This window comes from Rhipicephalus sanguineus, chromosome 4 (assembly GCF_013339695.2).
Source record: "Rhipicephalus sanguineus isolate Rsan-2018 chromosome 4, BIME_Rsan_1.4, whole genome shotgun sequence".
NCBI classification, from domain to species: domain Eukaryota; kingdom Metazoa; phylum Arthropoda; class Arachnida; order Ixodida; family Ixodidae; genus Rhipicephalus; species Rhipicephalus sanguineus.
The window spans coordinates 175,457,247-175,482,535 of record NC_051179.1 but is presented as its reverse complement, the minus strand read 5'-3'; the positions used below and the strand labels follow the sequence as shown (position 1 = coordinate 175,482,535).

At 51.3% G+C, this 25,289-nt stretch overlaps 1 protein-coding gene across 1 annotated transcript in view; it reads right to left on the bottom strand.

Annotated features, from left to right (window-relative positions):
* LOC119390909 (glycoprotein 3-alpha-L-fucosyltransferase A) overlaps positions 1-24,576 on the bottom strand; it is a 29,750-nt gene extending 5,174 nt beyond the window's left edge. Inside the window, exon 1 of the mRNA XM_037658615.2 lies at positions 24,477-24,576. The gene's annotated coding sequence lies outside the window, so the exon portion shown is untranslated. The remainder of the gene's footprint in view (positions 1-24,476) is intronic.
* Positions 24,577-25,289: the final 713 nt, after the last annotated feature.

Here is a 25,289-nt window from a genome sequence, read left to right as displayed (position 1 = left end):
CGAATACGAGATAGGACGCACATCTATTCTTAGGCAAGGTGTAAGAAGTCTGGCTTAGCACGTCATTGCGCCGCAGAGGCCACACTTTTATTTGTTTTTGTAGAGTTCCGTACGGTGCCTACAGGAACATTTACGTTCGCCCCAAATTTGTTTTATCTTCCTTGACATTTCTCGTGATATTTGTGGCAGTGCGTAGCGGCTGAAGCGAGTTTTAAGAAACGAAAAAAAAAAAAGAAACCGATACAACTGTAACAACTATACACACAAAAAAAAATAAAAAACGCCATATATATATATATATATATATATATATATATATATATATAGCTGCAATTCGAACCCGGGTCCGTTCAGTGCTAAGCGGGCCCTCTACCTCGGCACCACTTCCGTGCAGCCGCGCGCAGCTCTTAAATGACCGCATGTTGCAGGCTATAAAGTCACTGAAACGGTAAAAGTACCGCGTTCGTTTTCTCTTCGCCGCCGCGCCCTTTCGGCGGCTTCGCTGCATAAATGGTCCAGCTCGCTCGCCTCGCTAGTGTCTCCCGGCCGCCGACGCACGGCGCTTTGAAGGGCGATTGTTTCTGTAGCCTCAGAAAAGCGTGCAGGAACATTACGACATCCCGTATCGTTTTTACACTTAGAAAAGAAAGGGCACAAACACAGCGCCGTGTTTGTGCCCTTTCATTGTCCCGTCTCGTAGCGCTGTTTTCTACGTGAAGTCATGCACCAACCAGCCCAAATCCGTACCCTACTGCAGTTCGTTTTTACACTTCATCGCAAGCCTGCCGAGGCATCGCAGAAGGCCTGGTGCTGCGCTTTTGGGTACAGCAACCGGCGGCAAACGGCCAAAGCCCTATTTATTCGCTATTCCCAGCGGGAAAAAGGATGCCAAGCGACGGGCTGTGTGGCTGCACAGAATACGGCGCGAAAATTTTGTTCCCACGACTGATACCCGCCTTTGTGAGGTGATGATGATGAAATGAACTTTATTTTGTCCTGGAGAACCCCGATCAGACAACCCCCGAAGGGGGGTCCGCCGCAGTTGCTGGCCGCGCGCACGCCGGTACTGGAAGACCGTGGCCCTCCGCCCGTTCGCAGGCCTCCTGGACTGCCGACAGCTGGACTGAGAGCTCGTTGCTTTTAAGAGCCCTCTCCCAGTCCTCTTCTGTGCTGAACTTTGCGCTACCGGGCACTGCCAGAGCATATGATCGAGTGTGCAATTATCCGCCCCACAGCTAGGACATCCTGGATTTATGCCTTCAGCAAAGTGGCTAAACGTTCTGCGAGACGGGAAGGAACCTGCCTGCAGCATCCGGAGAACCGACGACTGCGGCCTAGTAAGCTTGGAATGCGGGAGGGGGTATCGCCGCCTTGACAGTTGATAGTGTCACGTGGTCGTGACGTCGATGAAGACAGCAGTCGGCGTTTGCAGGATGAAACTGTTTATTTGGCCGAACTTGTGGCCGGAAAATGAGAACTAGAATTATAGCAATACACGCTGTACAAATATAGCGGCGAACAGGGCGTCGTCCGTCGATCAACTCACAAGCGGTCAATCGCGTCGGCTTTTTATACAGGCGGTATCGAACTTTCCAGCAATATCGCTGGTGGCGGCGTTATCTCTAGACAAAGCTGGAACGTTCGCGTGCGGGGCGCAATCTTAACAGAACGATCTACTATAGACGTGAAGCTTCTCGAACAATGCTTCGCGGACAGCGTCGAGCGTTGATAACCGTCCCTGCCGGTCAAACCCGAATACATCAAAACAAGACAAGAAGTGGGCGTGGCATTGCCCCCCTCTGAAAAAGCATCGTCCCGATGCTTGTGAAAGAACATAGAAGAGAGAAAAAAAAACAAGTGCATACAAAAATAAATTACAATAACAAAGGAAGAAAAATAGAGTCCCCACGTTCGCTAACGCGCAAAAAACGGCTTAAGGCGCACGACATGGACGACTTCAGGTCGTGCGCGGCGTCGCTGGGAGTTCGTAATGCCGTCCGGGATCACCTCGTAGTCAAGAGCGCCGAGGCGTCGAAGAACCTTGTATGGCCCGAAGTATCGCCGAAGGAGTTTTTCGCTAAGCCCACGTCGGCGTATCGGCGTCCAGACCCAAACACGGTCGCCGGGCTGGTATTCCGCGAAGCGTCGTCGAAGATTGTAGCGACGGCTGTCGGTGTGCTGTTGGGTCTTGATGCGCAGGCGGGCGAGCTGTCGAGCTTCTTCGGCACGTTGTAAGTAAGCGGCGGCATCGAGGTTTTCTTCGTCGGTGACGTTGGGTAGCATGGCGTCGAGCGTCGTCGCCGGGCTCCTTCCGTAGACCAACTTGTACGGAGTCATCTGCGTCGTTTCTTGGACGGCCGTGTTGTAGGCGAAGGTCACATACGGAAGGATGGCATCCCACGTCTTGTGTTCGACGTCGACATACATGGCCAACATGTCGGCGATGGTCTTGTTTAGCCGCTCGGTCAGGCCATTTGTCTGTGGGTGGTACGCTGTGGTCCGGCGGTGGCTTGTTTGGCTGTATCTCAGTATTGCCTGAGTTAGGTCAGCAGTAAACGCCGTACCTCTGTCGGTGATGAGAACTTCTGGGGCGCCATGACGCAGGACGATGTTCTCAACGAAGAACTTCGCTACCTCGGCGGCACTGCCTCTAGGCAGGGCCCTCGTCTCGGCGTAGCGGGTGAGGTAGTCTGTAGCTACGACGATCCATTTGTTTCCGGCATTGGACGTCGGGAACGGACCCAGTAAGTCCATCCCGATTTGCTGGAACGGCCGTCGAGGTGGCTCGATAGGCTGCAGAAGTCCGGCTGGCCTAGTGGGCGGTGTCTTGCGTCGCTGACAGTCCCGGCAGGTCTTCACGTAACGAGTGACGTCGGCGGAAAGGCGCGGCCAGTAGTACTTCTCCTGTATTCTTGCTAGCGTGCGCGAAACACCCAGGTGTCCAGCCGTCGGGTCGTCGTGCAGAGCCTGGAGGACCTCTGGCCGCAATGTCGAGGGTACCACGAGAAGGCTATCGGCTCGAAGCGGTGAGAAGTTCTTCTTTAGGAGAACACCGTTGCGCAAGAAAAATGACGCCAGTCCCCGCGTGAATACCTTCGGAACAACGGTGGTCCTGCCCTCGAGGTATTCCACAAGGCCCCTGAGTTCTGGATCCGTTCGCTGTCGTTCGGCGAAGTCGTCGGCACTTATGATTCCCAAGAAGGAGTCGTCCTCCTTGTCGTCCTGCGGCGGTGGGTCGACGGGGGCGCGAGACAGGCAGTCAGCGTCGGAGTGTTTCCTTCCGGACTTGTAAACGACGGTAATGTCGAATTCTTGAAGTCGTAGGCTCCACCGTGCGAGGCGACCTGAAGGGTCCTTCAAGTTAGCTAGCCAACACAATGCGTGGTGGTCGCTCACAACTTTGAAGGGCCTGCCGTAGAGGTAGGGGCGAAACTTGGATGCAGCCCAGATGATCGCTAGGCACTCCTTTTCTGTTGTGGAATAGTTCGTTTCTGCCTTTGATAGCGACCGGCTAGCATAACTGATGACCCGTTCCTGCCCGTCAGTCTTCTGCACAAGGACGGCGCCGAGTCCTACGCTGCTTGCGTCGGTGTGGATTTCCGTATCGGCGTATTCGTCGAAATGTGCTAGTATAGGAGGCATCTGAAGGCATCGTTTCAGTTCTTCAAATGCTTCGATTTGCGCCGTTTCCCACTTGAATGGCACGTCGGTCTTCGTGAGGTGAGTTAGCGGTTCGGCGATTCGTGAAAATTCCTTGACAAAGCGCCTGTAGTAGGCGCACAAGCCGAGAAAACGGCGCACGGCTTTCGTGTCGGTGGGGGGCGGGAAGGCAGCGATGGCAGCTGTTTTCCGCGGGTCTGGGCGAACACCACCCTTGCTGATCACGTGACCCAAAAACAGCAGCTCCTCGTATGCAAAGCGGCACTTTTCAGGCTTCAAGGTGAGGCCAGAAGTCTTGATTGCTTGTAGTACAGTGTCAAGGCGCCGGAGGTGTTCGTCGAAGCTTGAGGCAAACACAATGACGTCGTCCAAGTACACAAGGCAAGTCTGCCACTTCAGTCCAGCCAGCACGGTGTCCATAACGCGCTGGAACGTCGCAGGTGCCGAGCAAAGACCAAAGGGCATAACCTTGAACTCGAAGAGGCCGTCTGGTGTTATAAAGGCAGTCTTCTCTCGGTCTCTCTCGTCGACTTCGATTTGCCAATAGCCGGTCTTGAGGTCCATCGACGAAAAGTACCTCGCGTTGTAGAGTCGATCCAGGGTGTCGTCTATCCGTGGGAGAGGGTAGACGTCCTTCTTCGTGATTTTGTTCAGGCGGCGATAATCGACGCAGAAGCGTAGGGTTCCGTCTTTCTTCTTCACTAACACCACGGGTGACGCCCATGGACTCTTCGACGGCTGGATGATGTCGTCGCGTAGCATTTCGTCGACTTGTTTCTTTATGGATTCGCGTTCTCGCGTTGAAACTCTGTACGGGCTCTGCCGGAGTGGCCTGGCATTTTCCTCTGTTATGATGCGATGTTTTGCGACTGGGGTCTGGCGGATTCTTGACGATGACGAAAAGCAGTCCCTGTATTTCAAGAGCAGGGTTTTGAGCTGTTCTTGTTTATGCTTCGGAAGGCTAGGATTAACGTCGAAAACTGGTTGAGAAGCTTGGTTCGTCGGTGTTGGCTCGGAAGAATCGGCGATGGCGAAAGCCATCGACGTAGCTGTGATTTCTTCGATGTAGGCGACTGTCGTGCCTTTGTTTACGTGCTTATACTCGTTGCTAAAATTTGTGAGCATCACTGTTGCTTTGCCTCCCCGCAACTCTGCTATTCCTCTTGCGACGCAAATCTCGCGGTTAATCAACTGGTGTTGGTCGCCTTCAATGACGCCTTCCAGGTCTGCTACTTTCTGAGAGCCGACGGAAATGATGACGCTGGAGCGAGGGGGAATGGTGACTTGGTCTTCCAGCACATTCAAGGCATGCTTCCCTGGCGGCGTGTACCGCGGTAATGCTTTTTCTGTAGATAGTGTTATCGACTTCGATCTGAGGTCGATCACTGCACCATGAAGGCCTAAGAAGTCCATACCAAGGATGACATCTCGGGAGCAATGCTGAAGGACTACAAAGCTTGCGGGATAAATCCGGTTGTTGATGGAGACCCTCGCTGTGCAGATTCCTGCCGGCGTTACTAGGTGACCTCCCGCTGTGCGGATTTCGGGGCCTTCCCAGGCGGTCTTGACTTTCTTCAGCTTCGTCGCGAACGGTCCACTGATGACGGAATAGTCGGCTCCAGTATCGACGAGAGCGGTGACGTTGTGGCCGTCGATGAGGACGTCGAGGTCACTCGTTCGTCGCCTACCGTTTCGATTTGGTCGCGGCGTCGGATCACGGCTACGTCGGTTTGTCCCGCTGCTTCGTCGTTGTGTCGTCAGGTCTTCTTCGGGCCGTGAAGTTTCGACGTCAGGGCTTCGTTCGGCTTGCGGCGTGTTCTCTAGATGTCGTTGCGGCGTTGTCGTCGGCGGCGGAGGACCTTCGGTATTTCGTCGTACAGCAACCGCACCTCCATCGGTTGCTGCCCTTAGTTTTCCGGATACGGGCTAGGTGACCGGCCCCGTGTTGGGCCAGTGTATGGTCGGCGTTGGGGAGAGACGTAGCGGCCTGGCGACGGCGAACGGGAAGGTTGTCGGGGCGTCCATTGCGTTCCCGCGAGGTAGTCGGCGATGTCACGTGGTCTTTCCCCTCGCTGTGGACGCGGCGCGTCGATGGCGAATCCACGCAGTCCCATCTGTCGGTACTGGCAGCGGCGGTAAGTGTGGCCAGCTTCTCCGCAATGGTAACAGAGTGGGCGGTGGTCGGGGGCGCGCCAAACGTCGGTCTTCCTCGGCGTGTATCGTTGGCCGGCTGGCGGGCGGTGTGACGTCGGTGGCGGCGGCGGTGGTGCCTGGCGGCGGAACTGTTGAGGCGGCGCGGCGTCTTGACTTGGGCGAGGAGGGGGGGCGTTGCGTCGGGCTGCAGCAGCATAGGTCACTGCTTGCAGCTGCGGCTGCGCTGACTCGGGGGTGCCCAGAGACTGCAGGATTTCCTCTCGGACGATGTCAGCGATCGACGCAACTTCAGGCTGTGGTGAGGGTAAGAGCTTGCGTAGTTCTTCCCGCACGATCGCTCGGATCGTTTCGCGCAGGTCGTCGGAGCCGACAGCATGAACAACTGGGTTGTCTTGAATCGATCGGCGATTATACTGCCGGTTGCGCATTTCCAACGTCTTCTCAATCGTCGTCGCCTCTGAGACGAACTCTTGGACTGTTGACGGTGGGTTCCGCATTAGCCCAGCGAAGAGCTCTTGCTTTACCCCTCGCATGAGCAAGCGGACTTTCTTGTCCTCGGGCATGGCTGGGTCGGCGTGTCGGAACAGTCTGCTCATCTCTTCCGCGTACAGCACCACGTTCTCGTTTGGAAGCTGCACACGGGTTTCCAGCAGAGCTTCGGCCCTCTCCTTGCGGACGACACTCGTGAATGTGGCAAGGAATCTTGTGCGAAAAATGTCCCACGTCGTGAGGCTTCGCTCTTGGTTCTCGAACCAAGTTCGGGCAGAGTCCTCCAAGGCGAAGTAGACGTGTCTTAACTTGTCTTCATCGGTCCATTCGTTAAAAATGGCGACGCGGTCGTACTTCTCCAGCCAACTTTCCGGGTCTTCAGCAGATGATCCGTGGAAGGTCGGTGGTTCCTTTGGGCGCTTTAGCAGCACGGGTGCAAGCGGCATGGTTGCTGTCATTGTCGCTGTTGTGTTGGTCATGGTCGGGGTCTTCCTGGTCTTGTCGGATAAAGGCTGGTATTCTGGAGGTAGTCCTTGTGTCCTGCGGCTTGCTCGCTGTTCAGGGTAGGCGTCGATGTCTTCGTGGCGGCCCGGACTGGGTTCACGGCCTGACGGGGGCGACCGGAACATGAGCGAAGCAGCACCTCCACCAGATGTCACGTGGTCGTGACGTCGATGAAGACAGCAGTCGGCGTTTGCAGGATGAAACTGTTTATTTGGCCGAACTTGTGGCCGGAAAATGAGAACTAGAATTATAGCAATACACGCTGTACAAATATAGCGGCGAACAGGGCGTCGTCCGTCGATCAACTCACAAGCGGTCAATCGCGTCGGCTTTTTATACAGGCGGTATCGAACTTTCCAGCAATATCGCTGGTGGCGGCGTTATCTCTAGACAAAGCTGGAACGTTCGCGTGCGGGGCGCAATCTTAACAGAACGATCTACTATAGACGTGAAGCTTCTCGAACAATGCTTCGCGGACAGCGTCGAGCGTTGATAACCGTCCCTGCCGGTCAAACCCGAATACATCAAAACAAGACAAGAAGTGGGCGTGGCAATAGTGCGAAGTAACTTCGTTGAAGGTGCCAAGTGGATCCCTGAAGCTCTCCGTGAAGCCGCCTCCGGACCCGCCCGCACCGCCGCGGCACGTGATTTCTCGCGCACGGTTATGGGCAAGTTCGTTGACGTTGGGAACTGTCGGATGAACCCCTGAGCCCATGTGGGCCGGGAACCAGGTAATTGTGTGAAAGCCTCCTACAGCCCTCGAACTGAGAATAGCGGCAGCCTCTCTTGAGACCACACCCGAAGCGAAGGCCCGGAGGGCAGCCCTAGAGTCGGTGAATATCTCAGGACGCGAAGGGTCCTTCATAGCTAGAGCTATCGCTACCTGCTCTGCTACGGAGGCAGACACCTTCCTAACGGAAGCTGAGTTTAGTACGCGACCGCGATGATCAACAACCACGGCCGCAAAGCTGTCCGAGCGGCCATACTGCGTCGCATCGACGAAAGCCACCTTTCCGGGGATTTACCTACGAAGTCAAGCAGAGACTTGGCCCGTGCCGTTCGCCGGCCAACATTGTACCGCGGATGTACATTACGCGGGAAGGGTTCCACCTCATAAGTACCCTTCATTGTTTGTGATAAAAATATCTTCTGTTCCGCACTTCCCGTATGATGACATCCAAGCGACTGTAGGAGACACTGCCCAGCCTTGGTGGAGGAGAGCCGCGCGACCTGAGCTAGTTGCTGTGCCTCAATCACCTCCGAGAGGGTGTTGTGCATGCCCAGGTTCATGAGCCTGTCCGTGCCGGTACTCATGGGGAGTCCTAGCACCATTTTAATACTTTTCCGCATTAAAGTGTCGAGTTTATCCTCCTCGCGTTTAGACCAATTTAGAGATGATGCGACGTAAATAATATGGCTCATGAGGAACGCGTGGTAGAGCCGAAGGAGATTACTTTCCCTCAGCCCTCCCCTGCGGTTTGAAACCCGTAAAATAAGCCGAATCATGTTCTCCGTCTTGGAGGTGATGCGGGCCAAAACCTGTGTGTTTCGGCCGTTGCATTCAAGAAGGAAACCTAATATTCGAATGCAGTTCACTCTGGGAATCGCTTGCCCGTCCCTTGTGGTTAGCGCAATCTGTACCTGATCAAGCGGTGAGTGGGGCCTCCTCCCACGCCTAACAGGTCTGTAGAGAAGCAACTCCGATTTGGAGGGTGAAAGCCGAAGCCCCGTGCCCTCCAAAAAACTTTCTGTGATAGACAGCGCCATCTGGAGCGCTTCCTCCACCTCAGCATCCGAACCTCCCATGCACCAGACAGTAATGTCGTCGGCATATAGGGCGTGGTTTGTATTGGCTACAGTGGAAAGACGCTCCGAGAGGCCTTTCATGGCTATGTTGAACAAGAGAGGCGAAATTACCGCACCCTGCGGCGTGCCCCTCGCACCCAGGGTGAAGGTTCCTGATTTTGACTGCCCAATCTTTATGGTTGCTTTGCGGTCCCTGAGGAAGGCGCGAACATAGGCGTGGAACCTTGGTCCTAACCCCATGCTCTCGACCGCCTCCAGGATGAACTTATGTGAAATAGTATCAAACGCTTTGGCGAGATCTAGGGCCAATATTCCCCGAATATCTAGGGTTCGTCGGTCGATAATTTGCCTCTTAATCAGGAGCATCAGATCCTGGGTGGACAGACCCGGCCTGAAGCCTACCATGTTGTGTGGAAAGAGCTCTTTATCCTCGACATACCGAGAGACCCTGTTGTGTACCGCATGCTCCATCACTTTCCCTACGCAAGATGTTAGGGAGATGGGACGTAGGTTCTCCTTGGCGAGTGCCTTGCCCGGCTTGGGAATGAGTACCACCGAGGCGGTCTTCCAGGCCTCCGGCACTCGGCCTTCTGCCCAGAGGAGATTGACCTCCTCGGTTAACTTATCGATGGACCTATCATCGAGATTACGCAGCAGCCTGTTCGTAATTCCGTCAGGACCCGGGGCTGAGCGACTATTAAGCGCATGAAGCACCTCTTCGATCTCAAGTTTCGTAAAGGACGAGTCGATTTCTTCCAGCGGCTCTCCCCGGTAGTCCGGGTAGTCCCAATCCCCGGAGGGGCCAATCGGAAGGTATCGTTCTGCCAATTCCTTAAGTACAGTCGTGTCATCGACTCCACTGCTCCTCTGTGCTTGGACTAATCGGTCAATTGCCAACCTCTGATTACTTTTCGAGTTAGTTTCATTGAGGAGTACCTTCAAGAGGTTCCATTTGCCTCCTGTGCGCATCTGCCCGTCTACTTTTGAGCAAATTTCATTCCACTGCTGCCTAGATAACTCCTGACTGTAGTCCTCGATTTCTTTATTGAGAAGCGCTATGCGCTTACGCAGCCTCCTATTGAGCTTCTGTGTGCGCCATCTCTCAACCAGCGATTTTTTAGCCTCCAACAAATGCGCAAGACGCGAGTCCATTGTATCCACCTGTAGGTCAGTGTGGACCGTCTTGGTTGGGAGGAGCGCATCCTCCGCTAATCGCGAGAAGAGTTCCTCCAACGTGTCATATTGGGCCTGATCCGCCTTGCGGCGCTTTCTAAACTCGTCCCAGTCCGTCACCTTGTACTTCTTATGTGGAGCCACCCGGGTTTCCTGCGTGACCGAGAGGATAAAGTGATCGCTTCCCAGGCTTTCCTGCAAGTTAGCCCACTGTACTCCCACCGCGTTTTTGGTAAATGCCAGATACGGAGTGGTGTCTCTCGTAACGTAATTACCCACTCTTGTGGGGAACTGAGGATCCGTGACCAGCTCCAAGGAACAGTCCATCATAGCTTGAGCAAGGTTTTTCCCCTTAACAGTGGTTTTTGGATATCCCCAGGCCTGGTGGTGGGCGTTAAAGTCCCCGACAGCTACAAGCGGCGACTTGCCCGCTAGGGTAGCCGCCTTTGCGACCACCGAGGAAAACGCCTGCTTGTGTTTCCGAGGGGTGCTGTAAACATTCAGTACGAATATGCTGCACTTAAGCCAATTATTCGGGATGATTTCGACGAGCTGGGCCTCCAGAGTAGAGTTCCCTAGCGCAAGCTTGTGTTCTAAAAACGCACATTTCCTCGAAACCAAGACAGCCAGACCACGTTGCCCGTCTCCCCTAACCGATACAGATCGATAGCTGGGCAAGGCAACCGCCGCGTCAATGGTTTCCTGTAAAGCAATTACATGCGGCCGAACCGCCAATGGGGCAATGTACTGCTGGAGGGAGGCCTTACGCTTCCTAAACCCCGCGCAGTTCCACTGCCAAATGACAAACTCATTTGCGTTGGGAGCCATGATTACTACCACTGGTTTGCCGACTTGCCGGCACGTCCTTAGTTACGGGGGCCTGAGCCATTGGCATACCGGGGCACGCCGGGGAAACCAGCGAGACGGGCGTCACCGGGACAAAAGAGTTCTCGCCTGGACCAAGCCTGCTTTCAATCATTGCGACTTTACATGCCACGAGGTCAAAGCATTCCGCTTGCCGCGCTAGCGACTTTTGCAAATCCCTGATTGCTCCAAGGACGGCCGAGTCGGACGCCGCCGCAACCTCTCCTTCCGTACCTATCCTTCGCTTAGCCGGCCGCGGCTCTGCTGACGAAGGCCGCACCGGGGCCTGTGCTGAATTTTTGAGAGCTTCGAACTCAACCCTCATCTGTTGAAGCTGAGCTTTTAAGCTGGCGTTCTCCTGAAGTAAAAATGCGATCCTAGGATCTTCTTTTTGCTCTGCCAGTGCCGCGTGCGTCACCTGTGCAGGCTGCTGTGCCGGCCTTGGCTTGGCTCGTTCCGCCCAGGTGGTGGGAGCCTCTTGGAAGCGCAGCCTGGAGAGGGAGCGCCCTTTGGAGCGAGGGCGCCCGCGGTAGCGAGAGCGCCCCCTGGAGCGGCTGCGGCGCTTTCCAAAAGCTGGCGAGGGAGAGCGCAGCCTTGAAGGTGGTGCCACGCAGGAATCCCGTGACGTCGGACCCTCCTGGGCCCGAAGGTGTTTCTTGGCGCGCTTTCTACGCCGTCTTCTTTGCCGCACCACGAAGGGTACTTGGAAACGATGCCTGCAGGACTTGTCGGCCGTTAGATGTGCTCCTCCGCACAAGGCACATTTCGGCTGGCATTGGTGATCTTCCGCAGGGTCGTTGACAGCACACCCACGGCACACTTTCTTCGTCGGAGTGGGGCAAACATCAGCACGATGGCCGAGAGCTCCACACCCATAACAAACGTCAGTCTGTCTCTTGTACAAAGTACACCTTAGCATGCTCGTGCCGCACATAACGTAGTTAGGTACCTTTAGGCCACTGAAGAGAATGACGACCGTAGTCGTATCCTTGATGCGATGCACCTCCATGGCTTTAGGGTTGCGCTGGTTGACGATCATGGCCGCCAACTGCTGCGCATCGATGTCCACGTCGACGCCTCGGATGATACCTTTGTAGGTATCGTCGGAGGCTGCCGTGTAGGCAGAAACTTGATAGTCAGTCGAGCCAAGCCTGATGAGACACAGCGCCGCATAGGCGCCCGCATTCTTTGACTCTGGAGTAGAGACCACAAGAATATTCTGAGTTAAGTTTGGGCATACGATATCCTCCTTTGTGTCCTCCGGGGATAGGTTTGCCGCCGTCGCCAGAGCTTGGGCCAGACGAATCAGGCTAACCTTCTTGAGATCCAGGCCTCCCTTCGGTCGGACAATGACCCGAATATGGCTCCGCGGCAAGCGGGGAAGCCTCGATGCGGCTGCAAGACGCCGAACGACGCCTTGCGCGGTGGCCGTGCAGCGGCCAGCCGTTCCGACACTTTGAGTAGAAGCACCCTCTTGCTGCCGGGGAGAACGCTTATTCTTGCTTAAAGCGGTCTGCCACCCAGGCGCGTTAGCTTCTTCCTGGGAAATAGCTTCCCCTTCAACCATCTCCACCTCCGGCATGATGCCGTCCGTCGGCGCGGGCCGGCGCCCGGCCCAATCAAAGTCTCAAAAAATGGCGAAAAATGGACCTACCGGGTCCAAAATGAGCTCAGTAGAATCCCCTCGACGAGATCTGTCGAATGGTGTAAAATTCTTGAGGATTGAAGCAAATCTTCTGGTAGCAATCATTCGAAGAAGATGGAGCCGATGGAGTCTTCGTGCGGCGCGTCACTCAAGCGTTTCATTTAAAATTCGCAAATGTTGTTTCGGGGAATGTTTGCGTCTCCGCTGCACCAGTGCAGCTTGTTTCGCGTGGTTGCCGCAGAAGGTTCATGCACAATAGTATTGCCGGGAAGCTCTTAATTATGTTTGGCGTAAAACTGACGCCTTTGGGTTCACATATAACGATCAGAGCGCCATGAAAATTGACTGCTACAGATTGGTATTGTGTGACGTGACTGTATGACGAACATAAAAAAGTAGTGTGTGCCATGAAAATAATGGCACGCATGTCATGTAAGGCACCATTTACATGCCATGCTTATGGTGCACTCGCGGCCGGTTCGCTGGCTTTTATGCACCAAAATCAGTATTGCGTGACATGACTGTATGACGAATATAAATACCAGGTGGTAACATGAAATAATGGCATGCATGTCATGTGAGCCATGATTTACATGCCAAGTCCGTGGTGCACTCGCGGCCGGTTCGCTGGCTTGATATGCACCAAAATCGGTATCGCGTGACGTGACTATGACGAACATAAATACCAGGTGGTAACATGAAAATAATCACACGCATGTCATGTAAGGCATGATTTACATGCCATGCTCATGGTGCACCCGCGGCCGGTTCGCTGGCTTGATATGCATGCTAGCGTGTGACGTGACTGTATAGTTGTGCCTTTTGTGTCAATCCGGCAGATCCCACGCATTGTGGAAATCAATCCAATGTGAAGCAGCCAGAAAAGAGCTGCGTATGACATCTAGTTCACTATATATCGCATGTTTGTCATGCACGCATGCATGTAGAATCTGGTATATAAAACGCATGACATGTAATTTATGTTCGTCACGCACCCATGTCATGCTATACCAAATTTGGTATACATCCAGTTAACAAAACGGCCGGAAGCGCACGAAGACAGTGTACTATAGTAAACCATGCCGTACATGTCATGCATGTCTTGATTCTCACTTACCACCTGTCATTCATGCTCGTCATACAGTCACCTCGCGCTATACCAATTTTCGTGTATATGAATCTACCGAACCGGCCGCGAGCGCACCATGAGCGTGGCAAGTAAGTGATGCTGTCCATGACATGCAAGTCATGATTTTCATGTTACCACGTGTCACTAACATTTATCAAACAGAAATATCTCGTCATATCAATGTTGGTATATATGCATTTCACTAACGACCGCGAGCGCCCCGAGACCATGTCATGTAAATCATGTTTTACAAGGTATGCCTGCCATGATTTGCACGTTATGACCAGTAACTTATGTTCGTCATACACTCTTGTCACGCCATATCAATTTTGTTGTGTATCAAGATAGCGAAGCGGCCGCGAGTGCACCATGAGCGTGGCATGTAAATCATGGCGTACATCTCATTATTTTCATATTACCACCTGTAGTTTATCTTCGTCATACAGTCATGTTACGCCATACCAAATTTGGTATACATCCCATTAACGATTAACGAAACGCCCAGGAGAGCACATATATGTCGTGGGCGGATAGATAGATAGATAGATAGATAGATAGATAGATAGATAGATAGATAGATAGATAGATAGATAGATAGATAGATAGATAGATAGATAGATAGATAGATAGATAGATACTACGTTCAAACTCGCAGAAGTTCGCTAAGAAATGCTTTGCATTTAATAACGACCGACAGCCGAGCGCGTAAACGCCGCGCAGTTCGCATTTCTTTATCGCGTTAGTACGCGTACGTGCGCGTGTAGGCAAGTGAAAACTGCGGCTCTTTCTTTCCTAATCACTTAGAGAACAACGGCATGCTTCATTCGGGGCTGAAAAAGCGCACGCAATGCGTAAAGCATGCGTTACTCCGCGTGAAATCAACACCGCGCCGCCGCAGCTTCGGCCGTGCTGGACCAAATATGGCGGCGGGCAGGACGGTCGCGGTACTTTTCCCGTTCCAGTGACTTTAGCAGGCTACAGATCGCAGCGCCGCAAGTGGATTTGCCCTCTTTTGGCTTCACTTTCGATACGTTGGTGGTGCGGGCGTTGCGAGCACACCCCCTGAAGCAAGGCATGTAGCTCGGCTTGTCGGTTGATAGATTCAGCAGAAATTTTAAACCGCGCAAAGAAGATTGGACGAAAACAAGAACATAAACGCGCACACGAAGCTTCATCTTTGCGTCTGTGTTCCCGTTTTCGTCCTGTTTTCCTTGCACAGTTTAAAATTTTCATTTCAAATTGCGGTTACAGCGCAGGGGAAGACACGAGACAGGGACCGACGAAGACAAGCGCTGACTTCGTCGGTCCCTGTCTCGTGTCTTCCCCTGCGCTGTAACCGCAATTTGAAATGGAATACCAACTAGCCCGTACTCACACCTTGCTTCAGTAAAATTTTCATTCCCCCTGGTTCTAGTACGCTCTAACCCAAACAAGACGTTGGTCTGTTTTGGCGTGCTTACCGGTGGGCCTCCATGAAGTTTTTGCTGCGGCTTCAGCGATGCTGTGCAGGGACATTCGACATGAGCAAAGGTGAGCCCCGTTTAAAGTGGGAGCTCCGCGTGAAGAACGCTGACAACGTTCCACGGGGTGTATTCTATGGAAAGGAGCCGTTTGGTGCGTGTTGTAAATGTCAGTGGGGATGGCGTCATTGTTTTCTGTGTTTGGTGGAGTCTGGTTCAATGTTGTCTTTGTTCAAGTAGCAGAGCCCACGTGTGGGTTGTATGTACAGGTGCCAACAAAATAATTCGGAGTGCTCAGGAGCGGTGGCCGCTTGTCGGCGGAGCGCCCCGGTGAAAAATTAGTGTCAGGGTCTTCGCATGCACGATATCCCTAGCAATATTGCCTCGCTCCCCAGTGCATTTAGATAGGTGTTGCCTTGCTCCAAAAGAATATAGTTGGGTGCTTTTTAGCGTTTTGCTTCAGGGGGATGTGCGGATGCGGTCTCTAAAACACTCTGTGCGCACGTGGTCGAGCATACGCGCGCGCGCATGCGGGTTAATCGGCATCGGCGCCCTTGAAAGCGATATGATTCGCTGGCTCATCAGTCGCGGAATGTGATCGTCCGGTCGCCCGTCGCCGACAACGCTTGCAGTAGCAAAAATCAGAAAGCGGCATACTACACTCTAAGCCGCAAAGGACGAAAAAGGGTCTGTGGTTCGTCCTTTTGGGGGGTAACTGCACTGCCACAACCATTACTCCCTAAAGGATGAACGATTCGTCCTTTAGGGAGTAACTGCCAGGGGACGAACTGTTAGTCCTCAGTTGTTTTGAGGGACGAAATGTCGGGGTGTAAAAGTTACCCCTTTAGGGAGTAACTGATTTATTGCATAGTAGCTGCGTAGGGACGAACTGTTACCCCTGATGGGACTAACAGTTGCTCCTTCTGGATAAAAAAAAATCAATTTATTACAGTTTCTGGTTGAATTAACGAGAATTTGGAGGTTGATACACGCATTTGACGACATACACAATTAATATACAGAAATAAATTCAGAAGTAAACTACAGAAAATTCACGACAAACACACAGGATTCGAACTCGTGACCATTGAATCAGCAGTCGCGTACGCTAACCACTATACCACATGCCAGTACGCAGCAGAGTGAATATTACCGGGGCTATATATGTACAGGCACCGCCTGGAAGCTGCGCGTTCTGCCATGTTAGCCAAAGTAGCAAGATTCCTTATATTAGACTTCAGCCTTCAGTGTTTCGCAAGCAACCATTCGGTGATCACGTTCATGAAATTGTAAAATGCGTTGGATTGGCTTTTCTGCGCGCGTGTTTCGAGCGAATTTGGGCGCTTGATGAATGTATGTATATATAAACGGTCTCATGTATGCTCCCGTCGACGTGCCAAGTTTGCTCGCTTCTCACTGTACAGAACACGGTTGGTTATATCGTTCAGTGAAAATGTCTGTTTAATGACAAAAAAACGAAAACGTTTAAAGAAACAACCAAGTTTATTCAACGACTCGTGTCAATTCTGCAGCATCGTGTGTACACATACATTGAACAACTTTGTTGAATGCAGAAGATAGGATGGCTTCTCTGCATTATAGAAGAGACAATGAAAAGTGCAATGTTTTATCCGAATGGATGCTGTCCAGCCGACGTCAGGAAGTGCAACAGCACCATCGACAGCTGCTGAGAGCGCGTTCATAGCAGCAAGATGTTGAAGACGTTTCTCAGGAGGCGCAACGCTCTCATTCATCGATTTCCTGAAAAAGTAATTGCAGAAGCATTAATATTTCCGGCAGAACTGTTCGTGCACTTGCAGTTACGTCACAAGGCGTCTGTTAGAAATGCTGCGTGCGTAAAAATTAGACGAAAACTGCTCTTTCACAAAACCTGTCATATAGTGCAATGGAACAGTGCAGAATGTGTTATGAAGTTCGAAAAACCCGTCCTCGGTGTTTAACGTTTCACGCTTTCACAGCGACACGCTAGTGGGCCCACTTATTTATCAATGAAGCTTGCTCTTCATTTGAGAGATATAAAAATAAATGATTCCTAGCATCGCTACAAACGAGCGAAATCGCCGATGCCGTCGCCGACTGCCCGTGTTAGCGGTGCTAAGCCTTTAGCTAGACACACTATTTTAACAGCCAATCTTCCCAAATGACTTGTTTACATCGCTATAGAAGATATTGTGCGGAGTTTACGTGAATTTTCTTTTAAAAAGTCGCGAATATTTCTGATAAACAACGCTTATTTGGGCAGCACTGAAAACAAACAGCTGTACTTGCTACAGCTAATGTTGAGCCTTCACCGAGGTTACCATGTTTCGATGGCCCAACCATCATGCTTGTAATTCTATAGCAGGCGGGGCGCACTCGCGACGCTGTATCGCCCAAGCTCATCAATCATGCGTGTTTTGTTCGCGCAGAACGTGAATGTTAAACAAGCGGTGATCGTTACATATCAACTGCACACAGGTAAAATCACGCGGAGTGATGGCAGCCTTGTTTACACTCACCTCTCAGGCGATGTCCCAGTCAGCGCGTAGCATTTCGATAGGGTAGCACTTGATTCCAGTAGCAGATCACGTTTACCACAACGCGAAGATGATTCAGTGCACCACAAGTGACAGCAATCGCAACCACGAAACGAGAAGACATCCACAACACACCGCAAAACCGCCGAGTCCTATAGCTTGCCTTGCATACGACGAGAACACCACGCCGCGCATTGATACAGCTTGGGCGCGAGCACATTTTTTTTGTGTGTGTGTGTGTGTGAAAGCTTTTTCACATTTGTTTATTATTATGCCATATGAACGATATTACTTTCCTTCTGCCGCAGTTGTCGTAGTTGACAAGACCTTTTACACTTAAATAAACTGTTAACAGTTCATTTCTTTAGCGGACTCTTTGAATACGCGCATGCTGACCATTCGTTCGAGGTCGCCACTGCGCCGGAAAGTTCCATGGGAGTAAACGTTGCTCCCTGTGGTCTAACAGTTCCTCCCTCACTTTGCACACGGCACCCTCGTCCTGCAGTTAATCCCTGCGGGGACGAACTACCGGTTGCGGGGACGAAACGCAGCACTTACTCCCATTTCGCACCTTTGCGGCTTAGAGTGTACACTTCTGCAGTTCATTAAAGCACGTAGAAGTTAAGCACCAAGTAACTAAGAGAGTGAAAGAGTCCCAAGGCAACGCCTCCTCTATTTTTGTCAGTGCCAGTGCAAACGCTGGCTCCTCAATGGGAACCTTAGTTGAAAGAGTTGTGGTGCGACGCCGCCTAAAGGGTACGACTGTTGCGTCACACGTGCGTCCGGACGCGTTCCCGCGGAGCCGTCCATCTCCCATATCATGCGTCTGTCAGATTTCCCTTTGTGGCTCGAGGCAGTGCCGCTCACAGCGCTCGTGTGACACAACTTAAAGCCAGTGCATGCAGCAGCAGCGTCGCAGTGACGCGTCCCCGTTGGTAGCCCGCATAGCGCCACGAACGCAGAAGCGCCATGTTAAAACACCGCGTCACTTTGCGAGACAGCATGACAGTCGATATAGTGACCGTGAACAGCGTTACTGTATATGGCTTCTCTAGGTGCTACCTGCGGTAGCATATACAGCGATTCTAACCACGAGGAGAGAGGAGAGGGTGGTGAACACGGACACCGGACGATACCTTTACTAAAGCGTGCTAAAGTGTATTACTAATTACATCTATACAGTTATAATTAAAAATAATTAAGTGTTGCGAACAGTAATAGACTACTGAATACCAAGATTCTGTGATAAGACTGGTCACGCCAAATTAAGACTAATTAAGAGTTCATTTAAGTTCATCAATTAATGAGAGTTAATTGAAAGTTCATGACTGAGAGTTAAATAAGGTCGCGCCACAAGGATTACGCGTGCGTTTATAGATTGCGCTGCTTAGAGCGCGATCACGCTGTAGCCTACAGGCCCCGATCCCCCCGGATGTGTTGTTGCACCGATAAGAGGAACAAACAGCACGGTCTTTAACGCAAGGCAACGCCTATCTAGATACACTATGGAGAGAGGCTTGCTTTATTACGGAAGTCCCTTTATTAGGGGCTTTATTATGGAAAATGTGCGCAATTTTTTTTAAAGCGAAGCTTTCTATATCTCGCTGATTCGTCCGTGAGCGCCGAATACGCACCGCAGGAGACCAAACTTACACAATGCTATCTGTGCACACAATAGAGTAACCGCGCACGACATACGTATCGTACTACAGTTTGCATTCGCAATTGTACCGATAAGAACTACGGAAACTGCAACGCCACGCTACCCCGACGAACTGCATATATCTGCATTGCATTACGCGCGTCACGCAATGCTATTTCCGGCCGTAACCATGGGTAGGCCGCGGTTGCAGCGCGCGGCCGAAGAAGAGGCTGCCGCACGCCAACGTAAGCGCGAACGCGATGGTGCCCTTAGCTAGACCATGCTGGATCACTACTCATGCTAGATCATGCTAGGTCATGCTAGATCGCTACTCGTTGAAACCGAAGACGCTCGGAGACCCACGATGCAGCATCGTTCGTGCATTGACCTCACGTTTGCAAGCAGGCTGTGTCAGGTTACGATGGCAGAGCACCAGACCGTCTACCACAACGATCACGGTGCAGCACTGTGCAAGCGTAGAGTTGTCCGTGAAAGTGCGAGTGTGTGCGTGTAATTTCCCTTTGTGGCTCGAGGCAGTGCCGCTCACAGCGCTCGTGTGACACAACTTAAAGCCAGTGCATGCAGCAGCAGCGTCGCAGTGACGCGTCCCCGTTGGTAGCCCGCATAGCGCCACGAACGCAGAAGCGCCATGTTAAAACACCGCGTCACTTTGCGAGACAGCATGACAGTCGATATAGTGACCGTGAACAGCGTTACTGTATATGGCTTCTCTAGGTGCTACCTGCGGTAGCATATACAGTGATTCTAACCATGAGGAGAGAGGAGAGGGTGGTGAACACGGACACCGGACGATACCTTTACTAAAGCGTGCTAAAGTGTATTACTAATTACGTCTATACAGTTATAATTAAAAATAATTAAGTGTTGCGAACAGTAATAGACTACTGAATACCAAGATTCTGTGATAAGACTGGTCACGCCAAATTAAGACTAATTAAGAGTTCATTTAAGTTCATCAATTAATGAGAGTTAATTGAAAGTTCATGACTGAGAGTTAAATAAGGTCGCGCCACAAGGATTACGCGTGCGTTTATAGATTGCGCTGCTTAGAGCGCGATCACGCTGTAGCCTACAGGCCCCGATCCCCCCGGATGTGTTGTTGCAGCGATAAGAGGAACAAACAGCACGGTCTTTAACGCAAGGCAACGCCTATCTAGATACACTATGGAGAGAGGCTTGCTTTATTACGGAAGTCCCTTTATTAGGGGCTTTATTATGGAAAATGTGCGCAATTTTTTTTAAAGCGAAGCTTTCTATATCTCGCTGATTCGTCCGTGAGCGCCGAATACGCACCGCAGGAGACCAAACTTACACAATGCTATCTGTGCACACAATAGAGTAACCGCGCACGACATACGTATCGTACTACAGTTTGCATTCGCAATTGTACCGATAAGAACTACGGAAACTGCAACGCCACGCTACCCCGACGAACTGCATATATCTGCATTGCATTACGCGCGTCACGCAATGCTATTTCCGGCCGTAACCATGGGTAGGCCGCGGTTGCAGCGCGCGGCCGAAGAAGAGGCTGCCGCACGCCAACGTAAGCGCGAACGCGATGGTGCCCTTAGCTAGACCATGCTGGATCACTACTCATGCTAGATCATGCTAGGTCATGCTAGATCGCTACTCGTTGAAACCGAAGACGCTCGGAGACCCACGATGCAGCATCGTTCGTGCATTGACCTCACGTTTGCAAGCAGGCTGTGTCAGGTTACGATGGCAGAGCACCAGACCGTCTACCACAACGATCACGGTGCAGCACTGTGCAAGCGTAGAGTTGTCCGTGAAAGTGCGAGTGTGTGCGTGTAATAAACGACTACTAGATCTGAAATAGTCTCTCCAACTTAACGTAGTCTTTATTCAACTTCGGCGTCAAAAAAATACAACCCTAAACAAGCAATCACATCGCATATGCATCGCATCGGGTTCGTTGAGTGTTCGTTGGCTTTGGACTTTGACTTTGATTCAATTTCCATGGGAGAAAGCTTCGCGCTCGACCAACTTTCTTTAAGAAAGGGGCTTTGATTTTATTTTTCCAATTGGGTTTTTCACAAAACAACATATGAGTGCTTTAATACCACTGTTTTTTTATATTAACTTGGTTTAAGTCAGTCAAACTTGCTTTGTTCGGGCATTCCTTAGTATTGTTTCGTTTTTATTTTACTATTGCAGGGAGGAGAAAAAGGGGAAGTGTGCTCTTGAGCACATACATTTCTTTCGTTCTGTTTAGCACTTCTTGTTTCTTACTTTGCTGTGCAGTTGTGGTGAGAACGGAGTCTTGGCTTGCCTTGAGCGTAAAGACGGTTGACTGACACGACGGCATTTGCCCCTCGCAGGTTACACAGCGAGTCTGCGCTTCTTGCGATCTATGTGATGGGTGCCACTGAGCGACTGAACCGTCCAAGAGCTCACTGCCCGGCAAGACGTTCGAGAAGGACCAGGTGAGCCGGATTTTCAGCTGTGCTATCGCGAAACAAATTGAACGGTTTGGTCTTAGGTTCATGCCGACACTTCGGTACAATGAACTATATAATAATAATATCTGGGGTTTAACGTCCCGAAACCATGATTATGAGAGACGCCGTAGTGGAGGGCTCCGGAAATTTCGACCACCTGGTGTTCTTTAACGTGAACCTAAATCTAAGTACACGGGCCTCAAACATTTTCGCTTCGATCGAAAATGCAGCCGCCGCGGGATGAACTAATCAAGAACGTAATAGGGGGAGCACGCTGTTCATGGGTATGCGGTAGTATTTAGAGTGGCTCTATTGCAGGGGCGTGGGGGGCGGGTGGGGGGGTTGAAGCCCCCCCCCCCCCGAAAATTTTTGATTTTGCACGTGTATGTATACACGCACACATACAAACGTACGCACGAACATAAGAAAAGGAAGGTTGAACCCCCCCCCCCTTCCCCTCCGAAGAAAACTTCTGGCTACGCTTCTGCTCTATTGCTACGATCGACCCTCCCGAGCCTTTGCCACGCGTTCTTCGGCTTACTCACCCGACCGTCCTCGCGTTTTAGCGCTTAAAAATTACCGCTTGCACATCACGTGACTGGGACCTATGAACACGAACCTCTCCTTATGTTGTTTTTTTGTGATTAGGCTGCGATACTGCCGTGACGTTTCCTAAATTATTTTGTCTTAATGTTAGGCGACATCAATAAATGAGATACACGGGAAGTACATGTCTGTGGACGTCGTAGGTTGCCGAACGTTGCTATTGGTGGATCTACACCACTTCGGTTACGGCGCTTAGTTTTATACACGCAGAGCGCATTGAATGTGCAAACCGACAGGAAATTAGAAAATTATCAGCGCCTATATTGGTGTCAGAAAATTCGGGAAAGCAAAACACTTGCTTAAAAGCCGTGTTGAACGAGACGGATCTTTCCCGTAGGAAGATCTTGTTTATATCTGTACATGGAAAGAGGATCGCGTTAGGCACGCCGAGTGACGATGAGTCTGGCGAGAATTTCAGAAAATCAGAAATGAAACGGGCAGATCAGCACAGTTTGCAGATTATGTGCGAAGGGAATGGAAAATTTTAAAAGGCAGCGAAAAAGCATAGCCCTCGCACTAAGCGACGTTAAAGCTGCTTGATTTGAGTCATGCAGTAAAACAGTACATTTATGAACTGATCAACCAGGCAAGCACTTTTGTCGTTTTCCTATCCGTTTGTCTTCATAAGCCGATAATATTCCGTGACCGATATTACAGTGGCCCACTTGCTGAAAACCTTGAATATTTGAGAAAAACACCTATTTTTATTATTTATTTTTGGTAAAAACATCTACTTTACCAAAATTTCGGGGGGGGGGGGCTGCGCCCCCCCCCCCCTGGCTACGGGCCTGCACGAGTCTCTAACCTCGCTTTCTTCCTCCGTCACGCGCGCTGGCCCCTCGGTCGGAGCTCGTGCGTATGCAGGGCTGGAACGTGCACTGCGGCTGGCTTCGCTTGTCCTAACGGGGCTGTCGGCGTTTCGCTTGGTTCGCGACGCCTGCATTGCACCGAGTGGTGTGCGTAGCACTCGAGCGCTGGAAGTTTCTGTGGCAATATGTAACGAATTGCTACAACTGCGGATAGCCAAAACTTCAAACAGAGTTGTCGTTACCCCAACACGAAGCTGCGCTCAACATTCGCATTAAGCACTATCGCAAAAGTCGATGAATTTTGAACAGCGAAGCTGTTCAGCAAATCGTTCCTCGTGCGACAAACCAAAAAAACTGTCATCGTCATATACGGGTATGTGCCACAGAAATTCGGTAAATCCCGCTACTCACCACTGCTCCACTAAAAAGCAAGACGGCAAAAAGTGTCATCATGAACGGGTATGTGCCACTACTCACCACTGGTCCACTAAAAATAAAGAAGGTAGCAGTCAGCCCAACAGCAAATGGCTGCGAAGCGACGACGGTGATCCGAAGACCCGGAATACGCACAACGAGAGAATACTAGGGAACGGGAAGGCAACGGCAGCTGCAAGAAGACCCCGAAGCGATGGAAGGCCCTACGCCAACGACGACGTGCTCGTAGATCTCTGAGAGGTGCGAACGCTTGGTTTCAGCGCGAGTTTCTTTCTCTGGAGTTTGGACATCTGTGTCGTGTCTGGGACTGTGGTTTAACTCGAACCTCTCTGCGCTGCGAATCAACGTAGAGACAACCTAGCATCACCTAGCTAAAGTCTATTAACGACCTAGAAGTAACCTAGAAACAACCCTCATCACTTAGCTAAGGCCAAGAAACAACCTAGAAGCAACCAGATGAGTCTTCAGAATGGTCTAGTTTCGCTGTTTCAAGCCTTGCGCGGCTTAGTGCGAGCTTCGCCAATTTTTTCTGTGAGCACCTGTGCTCGTGGTTGTGTTCCTTTCGCGCTATGAAAATTAGAGGAACCAGCGAACTAGCCCAATTGATTTAATCTGACATTCACGAAAAGTTACATTAACGGATGACTCCAGCACATTGCGCATCCCTATAATGACGAACGCCAAACACTTGTGCGTTCAATGTTACCATAATGGTGCAAACGGTGACGTAAATTATCGTGTCTGTGGACATGGGTGTGTTTATTCAACGGCTCGTGGAGAACAACGTACCCGCTCGCGATTCAAACCAGCAGTGTTACGTTTTCCTATCGCATCTCTCCACAGTGTGTAAGCAATCCTGCGGCCTGTAACGTTCGCTGCTGTGAATCGGTTTTAGCGAAATAACGAGAGAAACACTCAACCATCGATAACTACCTATGCATTCAAATTACTGCGTTAATTTTTTGCAGGCAATATTGCAACTGTGAAACTGTGTTCCGCAGAATTTCGCGCTTTACCATTGCCTTTTTTTTTAACGATAGAATAGAGCCGCGTTTAATATTGCCTATTAAAAACACTCACCCGTTCCCGTTTTGTGCGTGATCTCCTTTGTGCGTGAGATGCAGGTGCAATCTATTTTCGCTGCATGCATATGTGTTTACAGCCTTTCTGCTCAAGCGTGTGCACGAAATGGCGTTGCACATCTGTTTTCCAACTCGCTCCTGCTGGAGGCGTTATTTGTTCCCGTGGTTCTTGATCGATCACATAGTAGAGTAGTGACATATCTCTGCGGGATAGTGAACGTAGTTCCTGCGAAGTGTCATTGCTCTCCGCCCTAAGCTTACTTAGGAGCATACCTGTTGGTACCTCGCCGCACCGATGGTGACACCAGTTCATGGGTGGAAGTGCTCTAAAACACATTGCTGCGCCGAAACTGCTCCCAAGAGGTCTTTGGTGCCTTCGTATGCCGCTGTCATCCGCGACGTGGCGCGCCCGAGCGAGTTCTGCCATGATGTTCAACCTGGCGCGCTCTCCGTGACGTTGGTGACGGCGCGAAAAAGTTAGCGAGCGGGAAAGGGCAGGAGAGAGCTAGCTACTGGAAAGTGGTTGTTCAACAATTTTTTCTGTTGTTATGCCATAACGTCGCTTCAAACTTTCGCCAAACTTTCGGGGGGGGGGGGGGGGTTGAAACACAAACCCCCCTACCCCCAACCCTGGCTACGCCAGTGATGTACGGAACCCTTTTAGCGTTCAATATATGCATATTGCGCAAAATAGCTTACGTATGTAAGAGCTCCGCCTGGATTTACGTTCTGCGCATGCGCAGCGTGGAGGACGCATCGGTAGCGCTAAAACGTTGCGTTTGCTCGTTACCGCTCTGCTAAAACTCTATTA